Source organism: Leptonychotes weddellii, chromosome 7 (genome assembly GCF_054177405.1).
Source record: "Leptonychotes weddellii isolate Sample4059 chromosome 7, ASM5417740v2, whole genome shotgun sequence".
Classification (NCBI taxonomy): domain Eukaryota; kingdom Metazoa; phylum Chordata; class Mammalia; order Carnivora; family Phocidae; genus Leptonychotes; species Leptonychotes weddellii.
In genome coordinates, this window is record NC_138375.1 from 117804005 (window position 1) to 117817445 (window position 13441).

Genomic DNA, 13441 nt, shown 5'->3' on the forward strand with positions numbered 1-13441 from the left:
AGACAACCCAGAAAGTAACTGGTAGAGCAATCAACTCTTAGATAATTAAGCAGCTGTAACTCATCAATAACCATAAATAAAACTAGCAGCTTCTCCAATGAAGTTGAAATTGAACATGAAAGATGGACAGGGTCTAATTTTGGCTTCATTTTGTGAATTAAGACATTAGATTCCTGTCACCACCATCACCAGAATCAGTGTCAGTAAAAACAGTTTTTTATATCCCACAAGTAGCTAACTAACCAACAGAGTCATTCAGAATCCACGTCAGGCCATTTTCTTTTTTTCTTTTTCTTTTTTTTTTTTTAAAGATTTCATCCATCCATTTGTCAGAGAAAGAGAGAGAGAGAGCGCACAAGCAGGGGGAGCAGCAGAGGGAGAAGCAGGCCTCCCGCTGAGCAGGGAGCCCGATGCGGGACTCTATCCCAGGACCCCGGGACCACAGCCTGAGCCTAAGGCAGACGCTCAACCAACTGAGCCACCCAGGCATCCCTGTCAGGCCATTTTCTATGTGGAGCTGGGCAAAGAGTGAACCTATCCTTTCTTCGTGACTGCCAAGCTGTTGACTTTAAGAAAGGCCTTTGCCAAATAAATTCCAAACTTCATGTAGATGACTGTTCTGAGATAATAATGCTGACAAGCACAGACAAGAGAGAGGAGGAAGTCTAGAGGACATGAATCTCTACTTCCACTCATCCCTAAGACCAGTTTGACCTATGCATCTGAGCTTTGGTTTTGCGAGGATGTGTTTCTCTCTCTTTAGCCTGAAGCTACACTGAAGTGGATTTCTATCACCTGCAGCCTAGTACAACCATCAAGTAAAGATGTCCACTAGACCTCTGGATGTACAGTTGTGAAGCCAAGGAAAAGTCCCAGAATTACCAGCAGATCATAAATGAAGCCATGAATCCTAAATTCTTTTTTTTTTTTTAAAGATTTTATTTATTTTTTTTTAGAGAGCGAGCGAGAGAGAAACAGCATCAGAGGGGAGAGGGTCAGAGGGAGAAGCAGGCTCCCCGCTGAGCCGGGAGCCCGATGTGGGACTCGATCCCAGGACCCTGGGATCATGACCTGAGCCGAAGGCAGACGCTTAACCATCTGAGCCACCCAGGCGCCCCCTAAATTCTTTTTTAAGATTTATTTATTTGAGAGAGAGAGAGAAAGCAGGAGAGCGGGGAGAGGGGCAAAGGGAGAGGGAGAAAGAGGAACCCAAGCTCACTGACACTCAACCGACTGAGCCATCCAAGTGCTCCTGAATCCTAATTTCTAAGGAAAGCTGCATCATGAAAAGCCAAGAAGGTCTAATAGAGAACTCTAAGTAATAGCATCATTTAACTATGGGTAGAGGAAGAAAAGTCTACCAAGAATATTTGGCTATTACCACAGAGAGAGAGAGAGAGGAGGAAAACCAGTTAAAGTGGTATCACTGGGGCCTGTTTCAAGGAGGAAGTTGGTAACAGTATTAACTGCTGATGAGATAGCCAAGACAGAGAACTGTCCATCAGAATGGGCAGAAGATACTCGGTGGTCCTGGTTACATCAATTTCATTGAAGTAGTGCCGGCAGAAATCAGATTAGAGAGAGCTGAGAAGTGAGTGAAGGGAAAGAAGCAGAGTCAACAAATGTAGGAAATATTTCCCAGAAAAGACATGGTAGGGTGGCAGATACAGCGAAGAAAAGAGCCATCCCGGAAATGAAAAGACCAAAGATGCATTAATGAGATTACTCAAAGAGTGTATTAACATTTTTGCCCCAAGTAATCAAACATATCACATATTTATCAATCTCTGAAAAAGATATAGTCCATTTATAAGCTATCCCAACTATAAATCAGTAAAAGACAGCTACATTACAGGATCACACACCCTGAACATTAAGTGAAATAACATTCCTCCCTTTTGTGTTCTCCAAAGCCATGACTGGAAACCTGGTAAGACACGAATGACAGTCATCTTTATATCTGTATGGATGAAAATCTTCAGTAAAGATAAATGCATGTATGTTTAATGTCACAAACGTGGGACTCTGATTCTACTGAGTCCACTGGACAAGTCCCCTAACATACTACAGGAAAATGAGAGGTTAAGATTTAAGCCTATGTTCAAGGAGGAAGATCAGAAGGAAGAAAATTTACATTCTTGCCATAGCTAAAATTCAGAACCTGGAAGATTTATTTTCAAGCAGGGATGAACATTCCTCATCTCACCCAAACTTCCAAAACAAAGAAGTGGCAGTGTTGTAACTGACTTTGTCAGTGAACTAGGTAAATACTGTGAAGGTTCAGAAACTCTTACTTCCTTCTTAGGAAGAATCTAAGAGGAAAGGGTTAAATTCACAATAACAGGAACATTATTTAGTGTTGCATTTAAGAAGCTTAATTCCACCTTGATCAAAGACCTCGGGCATTAAGAAGTCATTGTGCCAGTTGTAAAATAAATAAGTCATTAAGATGAAAAAAGCACAACATAGGGAATACAGTCAATAATACAGTAATAACTGTGTGGTGACACATGGTAACTACACTTCTCTCCTGATGAGCATTTCATAATGTATATAACTGCCAAATCACTATGCTGCAAGCCAGAAACTACTATTTCAACTGTACTTCATTACAAATAAAAAAAATTTCTTAATGAAAAAAGACGTCATTGTGAAATGAAGTCTCTTTTAACCAATTCTATGAAAACAAATATACCTTTGTTTGAAACTGAAAATTCTTTATGCTCATCACTGTTGCAACACAGACACGGAAAAACTTCAAATCTATTGGATTTGAAATTTGATATTTAAAAATCTATGGTTTAATTTATTGTATTTTCTTATCTACATATAAAGTCAGGCAAATTTCATTTTTATTTGGAAATTATGTTTTCCAGAAACCATCTTCAAATATTAATTTTGGATTGGGAGGTGTAGTTTCTTCTTTTTTAATTTTATTTATTTATTTGAGAGAGAGAGGATGAGCACAGAAGGAGAGTGAGAGTGAGAAGCAGACTCCCCACTGTGCAGGGCCTGATGTGGGACTCGATCCCAGGACCCTAATAAGATCATGACCTAAGCCAAAGGCAGACACCTGACCAACTGAGCAACCCAGGTACCCGTTTCTTCTAAGTGTTCTGTTTAATACTTAAAATTAATAAAAAGCTTCCTAATATACAATCCATAATACTTTATCACCTTTCCTTGTTCCAAATTCAGACCTCGTTCCCATTTAGAGTAAAGCTATTCATTAATTTGTGATTTTTAAAATATACAATTTCACACTCACATGTACCTTGGAAAATGACATTCACAAGACTTCCTCCTCCCTCGTGTTTAAAGAATGATTTTTAAAAGTGCAATAATTTTTGCCTCATTTTTGGAAATAAGACAGACAGGATATACAGCTTAAGTTATTTCCACCTAGATAATCATGAAATGCACTTTCAAACCAAGCAGATGTTTGCAACTCCACAGCTCTATATTTGTTAAGTAAATACATGAATCTAAAAATGTCTCAAACACGCCTTGGAATGTCATGCAAATACATTTCCATCTTCTTCCTTTTCTAAACAAACTTCCTTGTCACAATTATTTTTCAAAACTGCATATTTAAAACATTTATATATGAACACCTGGAGAGAAGTATTAAATTTATCACAAAACAATTTCCCTAGTAATATATAAACTATAGTTACATCCATTTCTTGAGCTGACAGTTGCTTAAAACATTTCCATTTTGAAAACCTTGTACTTTTAAAATCTTAAGACAATAAAAGGAGTGTCACTTTGCAACAACATCAACATCTAAATTTGGCTTGAAACACAGCTCAGCACATTCCACACATATATAAGGGGTCAGACTGGTCTACAGCACCAGACGGGGTATTTCACAAATGCACAGGTTCACGAGACAAAATTTTAGAAAAAGCTTAAAGTGAATTATCTGGCCATTTAGTGACTGGCAGTCTCTCTGAATTAAAAGCTCAGTCTCCTGGCTTTCAAAGAGACTGGCATGAGTTAAAAAAAAAAACTGCAGTAGTACTCTCCACCATCAGCTTCCTCTCCTTCTTAACACTCTGCACTTGGACCGGTTTTCATCTCTCCAGAGTAATTTAGAAATAGAAATGCTGGATCTTACTCTACGTTTGATTTCAACTTGGTAAGAAACGGCTCACCCATTTTGCAAATCCGTCGTACCATTCTGCACTTGTGCTACAATGCAGGAGTGTCCCCGCTGCTCTACAACTGTCAGTCTTTTCAGTGTTGGTCTTTCTAGTGGGTGTGAAGCAGTAACTTGCTGCGGTTTTAATTTGCACTTTGATGATAACTAATGATAGTCTTTTCTTTAGCTGGTTTGGTAATTCATCTATATTCTTTGGTTACATATGTTGAGATCTTTTGCTCACTTTTTAATTTAGTTGTCTTATTCAATTGTGTTCTTCACATATTCTAGATGAAGTCCATTGTCCAAAATAAGTACTGGGAGTATCTTTTCCCAGGCATTCTTTTTTTAAACAACATCTTCTGGGGCGCCTGCGTAGCTCAGTGGGTTAGGCATCTGCCCTCAGCTCAGGTCATGATCTCGGAGTCCTGGATGGAGCCCCACATGGGCTCCCTGCTCAGCTGGGAGTCTGCTTCGTCCTCTGCCCCTCCCCCTGCTCATGTGCTCTCTCAAATAAATAAATGAAATCTTTAAAAAAAAATCTTTCAAATAGTTTGTTTTTTGATAGTCTGGTTTATCGATTTTATCTTTTATAAGTTATGCTTTTTGTGGACTGTCTAGGTTCTTCATATTTCCATATACATTTAGATTCAGTTTGTGTCAATTTCTACAAAAAAGCCTCTGGCACTTCTGATTGGGATTGCATTCATACTAACAACTACATAATGGATAATTACATTTTAACAATATTGAGTATTCTAATTCATTAACATGACATACCCAATAATTTGTAGTTTTCAGTGTACAGGCTTTACATGTGTTTTCTTCATCAGTTTTTTTTTTTTTTTAACATTTTATTTATTTGAGAGAGCACGCGCACGAGTGGAGGGAGACGCAGAGGGAGAGGGACAAGCAGACTCCCTACTGACGTGGGGCTCGATCCCAAGACCCCAGGATCATGACCTGGGCTAAAGGCAGATGCTTAACCAATTGAGCCACCCAGAACATTAATCACTGACATTTTATTCGTTAGGTAACATCTTCACAGTCTACTCAGGCTTTTTCCCCCTCACATCTTCTTTCTTCCCTCTTAATTAAAACTCAAGTATTTAACACTAAACATATACATTATGTTTAGAGATATAAGAGAGATTTTTTTTTTTTTTTGGCTCAAATGTGCAAGAGTTTGCAATACCAACATAGAGGAAAGCAATGTTCATGAATACCACTCTCTCAAGCTCTACTCCCCACATTTCTTCTCCCTCTTGTATGAGAATGACTGCCATGTTTTCCTTCCCTCTCCTTAATAATCTTTCTCCTTCTCCTTTCCTGGTACTTTTCTTTCTGCTTTTCGTTTTCTCTCTCCCCCTTTTTCTTTTTCCCATTTCCACTGTATTATTCCCTCTCCTTAAATACTTCTTTAGTGGCCAAATTAGAAGTAACAATTATGTGATACATAGCCTCTCAGTGTATTAGGTGACGGACTGAAATATCTATTATCACTCTGAACTTTTCTCCTGAGTCCAGGCAGACATTTATATACACCTGCAAATGAACATCTCACTTAGTCTCCTACTTACCTGAAACCTGGTATTTGAAACATAGAATTCATTGCCCTTTCCCCCATATCTGGTTTTATGTTAACTTTCTTGGTGGGTGGTACCACCACACACTGTTTACACCAAGGAACACACATTTGAATTCTATCCTACCACTGGCAGTTCTCTGAATAAAACCATACTTGTACAATGCTTTCTTACATTTAAACAAATCTTTACTGTTATTCAAAATAATACAAGCACATAGATTTTTAAAATTCAAGTAATAAAAAGTTATCAAAAATGGCAAATCTCAAAAAAAAGATTAATCTCTAACCTATCCCTCTTCATCTGTTGGTTGTACCTATCCCTCTTCATCTGTTGGTTGTAGTCGTTTCTAACTTACCAACATGTTTCCTTCTGGTACTTATAAATAAGATGCTTATGCTACTTCTTAAATTGTCGATTTGTAAATAATTTAAACTGACTTTCTGTTAAAATAGATTGATAGGTTGTTTTTTTTTACATCACCTCCTACCTTCAAACTCCCTGTCACCATCACCGTTACCACTAGATAATTATAATTTTTCATTGAATCAATATTCAATGTTTCTGTTATTATAATTGCTACTACTGAAATAAGTAACATATTAGAATCAGCTATCCCTTCTTGAATCATCTTTTCTTTTCCCTGAGGTTAATAAGTGCTGAGCTTTTTTATTTGCTTAGTCTTTCTATGTACCTATATCAGAACTGTAAAATACTTTAATTAGAGCTGCAAAAGACCTGTAATTTCCAAATACCTAACCATATGCGTAGACATACTGATTAAAAAATTTTTTTTTGTTTTGTTTTGTTTCTTCACAAAACCTGGCCTCCTGCTTCAATTCTAACTAGCTGCTCTCTAGGCATGTTCCCTCAGTTCCTTTCCAATTTCTAATCATTACATATTCCTTTTTCTTCATCCTCCTCTGCTTATTTTGCAAAATCACATACTCCAGTAGCTTTTTGCATATGAAAATAGTTGGTTTACTTATACCTTCCAAGTCCAGTAGCTTCTTAAGAAAGGGTACATAGGAAGGAAAATGTTTTAAATCCCTGCATTTGACATTTGATTGAGTACAGGGTATCAAGTTAAAGATCTTTTCCCTCAGGATTTTAGAGGCACTGTTTCATGATCTTCTACCTTCCAGAGTTGCTAGGAAGGCTGGTGACATTCTAATTTGCTTTCTAGGTGAAAAATTTTCCCTTCTCTCAAAGGCTTAAAGATTTTCTCTTACTCAGAATTCTCAAATTTCACAGAGACATAACTTGGTTTTGTCCCTTTTCACTCAGTGTGCCAGGGACTGAATGAGTTCCTTCAAAAAGGAGAATTTGGTGTCCTTGAGTTCAGAAAAATGTTAAGTACCTATAACCACAGGGCTGTTGTGTGAATTAGACAAAATACTTAAGACTTGGCAGATGGAAGTACAGAATGATGATGATAATCAATGGTTATCGACATTTGCACCAATTTCTTTGATAACCACTGTTCCTTGTTTTTCAATCCTTCCTTTAAAGATGAACTTCCATCTTCATAAAGTACATACTTTAAGAGTTTTTTCAATAATACATGCTGTTAATGATTACCTGCAAGTGGTAAGCTTCCAGTTGTTTCTCTAAAACAGTGAGGGGTTTTTTTAATTTCAATTTTGAAACAATTTACTTATAAAAGAATTGCCAAAACAGAAATCTCCCATCTAACCTTTATTCAGATACACTGTTAACACGATTTCTATATTGTGCCCTTATTCTTGCATGAGAGCTTAACAGCTAAGTATGAAATTCTTGGTTAACAGTGCTTTTCCTTCAGTCCTCTGCAGATATTCTTCTGACCTCTACTGTTGCTGATGAGAAGTTCACTGTTAATCTGACTTTTGGTCCTTTGAATGTACACTTTTGTTTTTTTCCCTAAAGATACTTTAAAGATTGTCTTTCCATTTGACTCCAATTTCATAGAATCTCTAGCTTTAGATACACTTCTATTGGGGTTCTTTCAACTGTTTCTCAACTGCTATTTAATTTTCACTATTAATATTTTCCCCAATTATTGACTTTTAATTAAATAATCAAATTTTCCATTTTAACAAATTCTATGTGGTTCTTTTGCAAATTCACTTACTTCAATCTCTTAATCTTTTAAACTTAGACACTTTAATGACTCATTTTATAGTGTTCTTCTGATTATTCTGTTAAATCAATCCTAGTCTTCTAATTAGCCTTCTTGTGTTGTCTGCTAACTCTCCCTCATGTTGGACCACTTCCTTGTAATTACATTATGAGCTCATCTTCACTGGGAGGTTGTTTTTCCTGTGAAAGTCTAGTACTCCTTGGTTGAGGAAGAATCCCTACAAAGCAGTTGCATTTCCTAATACTTAGATGCCCACAAGGTGTGCTCGCTTCAGCAGCACATACACTAGATACCCACAAGGGGAAGTTCACAAAATCAAATTTAAGTTTTAATTTCTTCACTCGCAATTCTCATACCACATGGATGCTACACATTCATACTGCACATTTCTGTGGAAGTGCAAGCTTGGAAAGATAGTATGATATAGTGTTGAAATTTAGCTTCTGAAACTAGACAGCTTAAGTTCATTTTTTTTTTTAAAGATTTTATTTGTTTGCAAGAGAGATTGAGAGAACGAGTGGGGGAGGGGCAGGGGGAGAAGCAGACTCCCTGCAGAGCAGGGAGCCTGACATGGGACTCTATCCCAGGACCCTGGGATCATGACCTGAGCCGAAGGAAGACACTTAACCGACTAAGCCACCCAAGTGCCCTAGAGAGCTTAAGTTCAAATCCTGGATTCCACCACCTACTAGCTGTCTGATCTTGGGCAAGATACTTAACCTGTGTGTGTCTCAGTTTTCTGTTCTATAAAATGGAGTTTACAATTTTATCTACCTCAAAGGTTTATGTGAGGGTTAGATAAGTAAAGTTGCTAAGTACAGAGGGTGGCAAACAATGAGTTTAAATAAACAAATAAATGGTATTGTTTTTACTGTGTTACCATCATCATCATCATTGCTACATCATTATTTTTCTCTCCACCCAGAGAACTGAGCAGAGATAAACTTCCTTGATGCTTACCCAGGCAGGTGGACAAAAATATTTCTAATTAATCTCCCTTCTTAGATGGAGTAGCACACACACAGAAATACATGAGTCTATTTATTAGCACTTATATTTAACAGGGAAAATGAAGCAGGACCAGTAATAAGGTAAAGAAAAACAAAGCTTACTTATGCCAATTAAATTAATCCCTTTGATAGCAATGACATATTTTCCACAAAAGCAAATTTAAATGTATGTATTATTTGTATGTCTATGTCATACAATAAGATCAATAATAAAAGGATATTCAGTATATACTTTAAGTAATTCTAACTTCATCTACTGGTTATTAATTATTTAAAAACACATTCATATAATCAATTGTATTTAGTCAGGTTTTCTCTTCTTGGTATAAAAGGCCTTGGTATCAGAGATTTAAACTTTCAGAAGGGAATGCTTGTTCAGTACCTAGTTACTGCCTGAACTGGCTGCCAAATCTGTTTTGCAAAAGCAAGGCTGAAGGAAGGTAATTAAAAGGCTTGAAGAATGAAAAGTATGTAATTCAGGCTTCTTAGGCAGGCATGGAATCTCCTATCAATTCCCTGAGAAGGTAAAGTCAAATGAGCACAAACTGCAGTCATTTATCTGGGTATAGAACTAGGTAAGGCAGAGACCAGGCTTTGATACCGTGTTCCAGATTCATCCCAGGGAGAAAAGATCACGGTGATTTATATTTGATTCCTACTTGCTTTGTGATAATTGCCTGAGGACTTTTTGTTAACTTGGTATTTTCCCTAAATAAATGAGGTATTCTCAGCTGTCTTTGGCTGAGACAAACTTTTACAAGATTAATTTGGTATGACAAGAGAACTCTGTCACACTCCTTAAAGAGCTCTCTTAGCTGTTTTAAATTTCTCCACCCCAATCCCGCCATAAAAATTAACATCAAATTGTATTATCAAAGTGATTAACATCATATCTGGCACAAGGTAAGAGCTGACTCATGTTACTAGGTTATCAAAGTTTCCTCTCAAGTCAAACATCAAATAACAGAAGGTCTAACACCAGACATAGCACATCCAAGTTTAAAATGGTTCAAAGATTTTCTTGTTAAAGGGAACAATATCTACAGAAAAAAATATTTAAAAATTATGTACGTGCATACTATCTTTTAAGTTCCAGATGGAAGTTATAAGCACAAACAAAAAAGCTGTACACATCACATTTTACTTATCTATTTCACATCATTTGTAAGTTAAAGATCAACAATGACAACACCTGCAAAAAAAAGCATGGTCACTGCCAAAGACTAACCAGACTACAATTTATTTAGAGCTCTCAGTCAAACTAATCATTAATTATTATTTTTTCAACAGTTACTTAGGTCTATACGGTTGTCACTGAGGCTGAATAGATTTTCCTCTTTTTAGGGTAGACAGGGAGGAGAAAAGGAAGCTAGTGTAGAAAAAGATGCCTTATATGAATTTATACAGAGGTGGAGTAGGCAGCCAGGAAAATTTAAAAGATTTCAAAAATTATACCATTAGCTTTATTACAAAGAAAAACAATAAAGATATATCAAATTCAGTACAAATAAAAACCACAGGAATCCTTACAAAATAAATAATGCATAACTACTGCTTCTGGTACCAAGAAGATAAAATTTACACACAAAGCTGATCTTTCTCACCCTTACCAAAGAGAATTTTTTTTTTAATCTACAGATCTACAGAACTGTTTCCACAGGTTTTTTAAACAAATTCTAGAAAATACCATACTGAAATCCTTTGCTAATTTTACAGACAAAATGAGAAGAAACAAAATTAAGTCAATACCATCAACTGCATATCGGAACATGGTATCTTGACCTGTGTTTTCAGGAACACAGAAAAGCAATACAATATGCTCCCTGTAGTCAGAATGAGTCTGTATTTTTCCAAAAGAAAAGTCACTAAACTCTTTAGTAAAATATATTATAGGCAGATTAAAGATTAAGTTCATTAAAACTTAATATCTCTGGCATACTAAAATAATAGAAAAATTCAAGCTGTCAAAGGAGAAAACCTGCTGTTATCTTTAAAAAGCTCTTCTTATGAATACCCTAAGTGCATTTACATATAACTTTTAAAACATGATGAAATAACATTCCCAAAAGTTAAAGGACATTCCCAAATTTAATCTGCTATTCTCTTTCCTTACCCACACATGAACTTTACAAGAATAAGGTATATGTTTTACTAAAATCAAGAAAAATTAAGTTAGAATTCACATGAAATGATAAAAATGTATCTATGTGGGATTCTAGTCAGTGGTTAAAAGCTACTGAGGTTAACCAAAAAGGTTAAAGTCCTTTTTGGTTGCTTAGAGAAAATATTATAAGGAAAAAATACTTCTCTATCACCTTTTATCTTCTAAACCCAGAATGAAATTTAATATATTTCTATAAATAGTGTTGATACTTTACATGTAAAAATATAAAAAATATTTTAGAATAGACTATCTTACAGTATGATAATCTCAAAGATAACAGTCAAACAAGTTCAATTTGAATATAACACAAAGAATACTTAAACACAAAGTATAAAATACCTGTAATGTCATATTATCAATGAAGTCTTCCATTGCTTTATTAAACTTTAAGTGCAGTTTATCAGTGAGGAAATTAAAAAGTATACCCACATTTAGCATCTTTTAAATGTATTTCTTTACTCCAATCACATAATTAATAACCCTTTAATACCACCTCTTAACTGGATAACAGAAACAAACTTCAGAAGGTGGGATCAAGAAAGTGTAATAGGAAGATCCTGAGCTCATCTTCTCTCAGGGAAACACCAAAATCCACAAATACATATTTAACAACTATCTTTGACAATTAACTCAAGACTAGCAGAATGGATCATAAAAAAAAAAAGGCCATACTGAGAGGGCAGAAGAGGAAGACAGGCAGTTTAGTGAGGACCCACACCCCAGGCCTAGTGACCCACAGCAGGAATATCATAACTGTAGAAGCCATCCCTGAAGAGCGAGGGTCTGAGCCCCACATGGTACTCCACAGGCCGGGGGTCCTGCACTGGAAAGACAGGCACCTACAATGTCTGGCTTTGAAAACCAATGGGGCTTACATCCACGAGAGCCAAGGGCAGCAGGAAGCCAAGACTCTGCTCTTAAAGGACATGCTTCATCTCAATGGCTCAGAGTCCCAACACAGACGCAGCTGTGCCTAGGTTACCCGCGAAGGAAATCCACTGATGGATTTTAGTAAAAGAGGGGTAGCAATCTGTTGGCATGTTCTCTGGGGAGCAAAGTGCTTGTGGGTGTCCCTTTTCTTACCCTCCTCTACCTTGCTGGCCTGTGAGCACCATTTCTGATATTCTCCATCCACTGCAGTAGCACCACTAACCCTGCTCCAACACTGTCCTGTGTATTCGCCTCACCCTACCCACCCACACAACTTGGGAGTCCTTCCCAGACAGCACCCCTCTCACGCCCACCACAATTGGCAAGTGGCCTTGGCTGGCCCTGAGCCCCTCCTGAACACCCTGCGCTGGGGGACCAGTCCCACATACTAGAACTCCCATAACAAACACAAACATACCTCATAGCAAGCTGCCCAAAAGACCAGCAAACCCCAGCTGCTGCAGCATGGCCTCCTAGCCAGCCACGCTGTGGGCGAACTATATATATCAGAGCACCTACAGCAGTCATGATTGGGCCTCTCAGCCAGATAAGACGTAGGCCCGCCTTGTTTACCATCGTGCATGTAGCAGTTAGTGGCTAGACCTCAAGAGACAGACAGACCAAGGGAAAGTCCTGCACACCAGCAAGTCCACATCAATCATGACCCATCCATAACAGGAGGGTAAATGCAAACCACACAGGGAACATTCCTGGAGCACATGACTCAGGTGACCAGGGGAATTTATGCTACAGGGCCCCACAGAAATCTTCTGCATGAAGACACTCCTTAATGACCAGGAGATGTACCTGACCTACCTAACAGAAATAAGCAGAGACTAAAGCAAATGAGGAGGCAGGGGGAGTATGTTCCAAATGAAAGAACAAGACAAAACCTCAGAAAACGAACAGAAAATGAAACAGGGATAAGCAATCTACCAGATAAAGAGTTGAAAGTAACCAAAGATGCTAACCAAACTCAAGAAAAGAATGAACACAGTTAAAACTCAGTCATGAAAAATACTTGAAAAAAAAAAAATCAATGCTGAAGAATACAATAACTAAAATGTAAAATACACTAGAGGAATCAATAGCAGGTTGAATGATACAGAACAGCAGATCAGCAATCTGGGAGACAGCATAGTGGTAACACCCAATGAAAAGAGCAAAAAGAGGGGCACCTGCATGGCTCATTCAGTTAAGCATCTGTCTTCAGCTCAGGTCATGATTCCAGGGTTCTGTGATAGAGCCCCATGTCAGGCTCCCTGCTCAGGGGGAGTCAGCTTCTCCCTTTCCCTTTGACCCTCCCCCCACTCTGGCTCTCTCTCTCTCACAAATAATTTTTTTTTTTTTGTAAATCTTTAAAAAAAGAAAAGAAAAAAGTAATTCAAAAAATGAAGACACTAAAAAAAAAAAAAGGGGGGGGTGTGCCTGGGTGGCTCAGATGGTTAAGCGTCTGCCTTCAGCTCAGGTCATGATCCCAAAGTC

General features: G+C 37.5%; 1 protein-coding gene across 9 annotated transcripts in view; it reads right to left on the reverse strand.

Annotated features, from left to right (window-relative positions):
- The window catches only part of CDC42SE2 (CDC42 small effector 2), a 163300-nt gene that overhangs the window by 37276 nt on the left and 112583 nt on the right, over positions 1-13441 (reverse strand). The gene's annotated exons all lie outside the window — the stretch shown is intronic.